The following is a 6,000-nucleotide window of genomic DNA, read 5'->3' on the forward strand; positions in this document are numbered from 1 at the left end:
TGGCCAGGCACCTGTGTATCCCCTTATGTAATTAGACATGCTTTAAGGTTGGCTGGCAAAGGAGAAAGGGCTTTTAGTACTAATGGACTGTGGAATAAACTACCGTATGATATTAGAAATGCAGAAAAAAATTGGTATTTTTAAATGAAAATTAAAAACCCACCTTTTTAGATTAATGTTCTATACTAATACTGATTTTTTTTTTTTTTGTTTGATTAATTTTATTACAATTGTTTTAACTTGATTGTAATTCTTGTTTGTTTGATTTGTAAAGTGCTTTGACATACAGTAGTATGAAAGGCGCTATATAAATAAATAAACTTACTTTATAAATAAGTTACGGAACAGAACTTTGTGAACTTACCTCTCATGCTGCATTGAAGATTCACTGTGGATAAAATCGTGTCCTTAATGATGTCACTGCTGAATATGAACATGTGCAAATTCGTAAGGGCAAATTTACGCCTCCGCAGCAATGCTCCAGGGAATATGCAGATTGGTCGTTTGCATCTCATTGACCTCGGAGATCATGAAATCGTGTAATTGAGGGGTCACCACGAAATTGTGTAATTGAGGGGTCACCAGGGGCCAATGCATGTAGCAAACCTGCCTTTAGGGCTAACTGGATTTCAGTAACGGAATTAGCTGCCACCACCACCTTAACCGGGAAGGTCCGGTTATGAGATCCTCAGACTCAGGAGGGTAAAAGTTCAAACAATGCCCAAAACAGATATATTTTAAAACTATGTCTTCATATAAAGGGGGGGGCAAAATGCCAGACTAAATTAGCAAAAAGCCTTCAATATAAAGAAACACACGCCAATATAAACTACAAATCAATTACTTCATCTAACTAAATCACTCACAACAATTATCAAATCATTTAAGACTTCTGTGCTGTAATAATGATGTATTTGATAGACACCACACGCAGGTCTTGCTTTTAACTCGTTTTATTCTCCAGTGACTTGCTTCAGCTCATAACAACAGCTGATCGATATGAACCAATCCCCATGTACTACACTATTTCCCCTTAGACCAAACTTGGTCTATACTATTGAAAACAAGGTATTCTAACTTCTGGACCAAAGTAGACTGTTTGGTAACCAGAACCAGTTCCAGGAATTATTCTGCCCTGTTAATAACTAAGCAACACAATGATAAGTCGTATTACAATAACAGTAGTTCAGTTCAAAACTCAAAAGTCAAGTCTCTGTGGTGGTCTTCACTGTCACACAGGGTATCTTCAGACTGGAGTTCCTGCTGCTGCTGGTGATCTGTGGAGTTCTACATTCGAATCTCTGCTGGAATTTCACAAGCGGGAGCACAATCCTTGGTGTCACTGCTCTCATCCAGAGTGACATCATCTTCTGCTGAGAGAGCTGAAACCTTTGAAAGTAACAGGTGATTCACATGACTCGGACGATGTCCCACAAGGACTCCATAAGACAAGGGCTATCTTTTTTCTTTCACAACCCCTGGACTCCAAAGACATTTGGGATGCCTGAAGTCACAAACCATCACCCTCACCCCAGGATTGAAAATCTGCACTGGCTTAGTTGACTTGTCATGGCCTCTCTGTTGCTGCAGCTGATGTTTTGTCATGGTACTGAACAAGTCCAGTTTTAGCAACACCAGACAGGTACAGGGTTGGATCTTTAAAAACAGTTCAGCAGCCATCCTTTCTGTTACTCTGTGAGGCGGGTTTCTGTAACTAAACAAGAAATGAGCCAATGTTTGGGTTACTGGTATTGATTGTGAACTTTGTTTTGTCCAGACTATGTTTGTACCACCTGCTCAGCTGCCCCATTTGATGCTGGGTAGTATGGTGGAGATAGAATATGCTGAACATCATTTTTCTTTAAGAACAGCTTGAACTCACTGGCGACCGATGTCAGACACTAACTCCCATGGTAGACCATAAGACGCAAAAAGATGTTTTAGAAGACTTACAGTTCTGTCTGCAGTGTTTACTTGTGTGGGATGCACTTCAATCCATTTCGAGTGGACATCAACCACAACCAGAAAATGCTGTGTGGTTCGCAGGACCAAGGGTGTAGAGGTGCAGTTGCTGCTTGGTTGCGGATAGCTGCACAGCAGGATCTCCTAGGGCTGGCCCTGTAGCAGCTGGCAGAGGTTCGAAAACCAGGTTCTCCTGGGCCATCTGAGGGCCACCAGGACACTGTCACCTCGTCTCTCCTGATCTTCTCGAGGAAGGCAAGAAGCAGCGGTGTAGGTGGGAAAGCATATAAAGGCGCTTTGGGCCATTCATGAGCTAGGGAGTTGATGCCTAGTGGACCTCCGCAGCTGCGGAGGGAGAACCACAGGGTGTAATGGGTTATCTCTGCCATGGCAAAGAGGTCAACCTGGGCTTCCCCGAAGCATTCCCAAATGCACTGCACCATCTGAGGGTGGAGAGGAGGTCCGCCACCCAGTTCACCACTCCTGGGAGATGTACAGCCCAGAGGGACAAGAGATGTCTCTGTGCCCAGATCAGCAGCCGAAAGGCTATGTGATGTAACCCTGGGGACCGAAGCCCCCCCGGTGGTTCACGTACGCAACCACTGACATGTGTGGTGACAAGGACATGTTTGTTGCAGAGCACAGGAAGGAAATGTTACAGAGCGAGGTGGATTGCTCTCAGCTCTAGAGCATTTATGTGCAGGGATGTCCAGTGGCCCAACCAAGATCCGCTGACTCTTCTGTCTGCCCAGACCAGCCCCCAACCGGAGTTGGATGCATCTGTTGTCACCACCTGATGGTTGTAAATGACTCCCATCCTTACACCTTCACTCAGGTGAGGAGCTTGCCTCCACCAGCGTAGTGCTGTCCAGCACAGACGAGACACTGTGAGCCGACGGTGTCTGTTGTGTTTGGGGTGTAGCCGAAAGGCACTGAGCCACGCTTCAAGTGGGCGCATGTGGAGTAACCCCAGTTGAAAGGCTGAGGACGCTGCAGCCATCAGACCCAATAGTTTCTGGCACAACACTAATTGCACTGTGAACCATGGTTGAAACAGGGCCAGGCAGTTGCGAATAGCAGCTACTCTGTTGTCTGACAGGTATGCTCACATTGCAAGGGAATCTAGCCGGAGACCCAAATAGAACGCACGCTGCACTGGTGTTAATTGGCTTTTTGCATCATTAAGAGTGAGACCCAGCCTTGAAAGATGCTCTGTCACAATCGCTTTGTGGGCCTCTGCTTCTTCCTGGGACTGGGAAAAGATCAACCGGTCATCCAGGTAATTCATCAGCCTGATCCCCTGCAGCCGCAAGGGAGCTAGGATGGCATCCATGCACTTTGAAAATGTGTGGGAGGCTAAGGATAGGACGACTGGCAGCGCGGAAAACTCTAAGACGCTTCCCTGAAAGACAAAGAGGAGATGTTTCCTGTGCGCTGGACAGATAGGAATGTGAAAATACGCGTCCTTCAGGTCCACTGTTGTAAACCACTGGCCAGGATAGGGTTACTGTGGTAACTGCCGGACGCCAACGCCTCACCCTTCCCCATGCTGAGGTATTGGAGGGGAGCATCGCAGCACCCTGCCAGGATGCCTCTCACTCTCTTTGAGAGCGCTGCAAAATCTCCTTTACTGCTGGTCCAAATGTATGGCCAGAGGAGATAGGCACATCTAGTACAGCGGACTTGTCCACATCCGGGACCCTCGCTTGGGACAGCCAGAGCTGTCTGCGTGTTACCACCAAGCCCGCCAGGCTTCTGCCCAGGGCCTGCCCCTGGAACCCTGAAATCTGCAGCAAGGTGCCCAAAACTGCACGTAGCTCCGAATCTAGCTGCTCAGGAAGGGTAACCGAGCGTAGCATGCCATCTAGGTAAGCCGTCAAAAGGCATCCAGTGTTAGCCAGGTGCATGACCTGTGCTTCAGCAGCGTACGCCTTTTTCAGGCGAGAGTCCATGATCTTGCATTGGCCATTAGGACATACAGAATCTTTGGACAGGCCTCCCACAGGGGGGGCTCGCTCTAGGGCAGCTATGGTGGTCTACTGGAGGGAACTGCATGAGCCCTACCACCTCTGTTCCCTCCATGGAGGCAAGTGCGGCTGCGCTCTTGAACATGCTGGGCACTAAGGTCGGGTGTTGCCAAGAGGACTTGACCTCCTCGAGGAAATCCGGGAATGCCAGGGGTACCTGGAGGAAGTTGGCGGCCCTTTCCATCAGTGAACAAACCGAGTTCGAGGGTGCTGGAATCTCAGGGTCCGAGGCGAGCTTGGAGCTGGGGGCCGTTTCCTGAGTCAGGTCCAGGTCCTGAGTCTCCGTCCACATCCCAGGAAGCTACTAGGGAGAGCACATCCTGTTCCTCCTCTCTCACCACCATGTCCTATTAATCAACCTCTGCAGCAAGCCGGGGTATGCTGCGGGGCAGGCGTTGGTGGAGCTGGGGCAGAAGCAGGGGAGACCTGCTGCCTGCTCAAATGCTTGAGTATTTGGGCCATTTGGCCCTTTAACTCGACGATATCCCTCACCTGGTCCACATTTCTAGATCTCTTCCTGCCCCTTGAGGGAGATCTAGACAGATTGCAGGAGCGCCATGGAACCTGCCCACAAGAAATATTTTGCGTAGGACTTGGAAAGTGGGGAGGGAAGGCCTGTGATTCTGAGACCGACGACGGCTCTCCTAGGCTGCAAAGTTCTCACTTGAGAACAGTGTCATTCTTTTTTGCAGCATGCTCTCCTTGGACCCTGCGCAAAAAGAGCAGGACAACCTGTCTACCAAGGCAGCAGAGGCGTGCTCGATGCCCAGACACCTCACACACATGGTGAGTTTCCTCCTGCAGGATGTGCACGTGTGGAAAGTTGACACTGCAGTCGGGGTGCTTAGCTCTGGAGCGTCGACAGGGCCGAAGCACAGAGGTGTCAAGCTGTGTATCGCCAAGGCACCAAAAAACCCAGGGGGGACTGCTGGGTGAAGTGCCACAGGCATCGAAGCACTAAGGCAGTGAGTCCTCGAAGAACTGAGGAAGTCGAAACATCGAGGTACCGAGGCTATGAAGCACCAGGGGCCTGAGGGTCTCAAGGGTACTGGGCGCAAGGCTAAAAAAGACCTTGAAGTATCGAAACACTGAGTCGTACAGTCCTCGAGATGTTGTGGTTGTCGAAGCACAGAGGCACTAAGGCCACCGAGGGTGCAATACATGGAGCTCATAAAACCTTGAGGCCGTCGAAACGCCGAGGTGTCTTCCTCGAGGAACCGAGGATGTCAAAGCACCGAGATACTGAGACTATGGGGCAGCGTGCCGCCGAAGCACCACTGCACAGGCTTGAAAAACCTTGAGGCATTGAGGCACCGAAGCTACCGAGACTCTGACGCACGAGGACCCGAGGGTACCGCAGGCATCGAGGCCCAGACATGGGGCACCGACGCACCGAGCACCAAGTACTGAGGGCAAAGCACCAAGGTACTGGGCTGCTTGTCTGTGTCTGGGCTGCTTGTAATCACACAAGCAGGAAAAGAGTGTAGCTTGCAATGGTGTGGAGCGTAGCCTGCACACAGTTGCAGTGCAGTCACACAACCAGTGCAGCTAGAAGCTTGCAGTGGAGTGGAACACCCAAGATGGCATCCAGACCATGTGAAGCCCTCAACCGGTGCAGCGCATACATGCAGCGGGGTAGTGCAGTCACGAACCTGGAAAATGGAGAGAGACAGAAAAGAAAAAGAAAACACACCTGTTCCTTTTTTTTATATACACTAACACACCTCTTTATGGATGAGTGGCGATGCACACGGTCTGCTCAACACTAAGGTGAAGGCCTAAAGAAGGAGCGCATGGTTTATTTATTTTTAAACTGCAGTAGAAGAGAAACACTCAACAACAGTAACAGTAAAAACAATATTAATCGATGGCTAGGGGCACTAGGCTTCACACACCGAGTGGGCGTACTGAGGTCGCTCAGAGCCCTCGAGTTAACAGCGTCTGCAGAGCGAGGCTGGACTGGCTGGAGGGTTGTTTTAGAACATAAGAACATAAGAAAGTTTACAAACGA

This window comes from Polyodon spathula, chromosome 23, assembly GCF_017654505.1.
Source record: "Polyodon spathula isolate WHYD16114869_AA chromosome 23, ASM1765450v1, whole genome shotgun sequence".
NCBI classification, from domain to species: Eukaryota; Metazoa; Chordata; class Actinopteri; order Acipenseriformes; family Polyodontidae; genus Polyodon; species Polyodon spathula.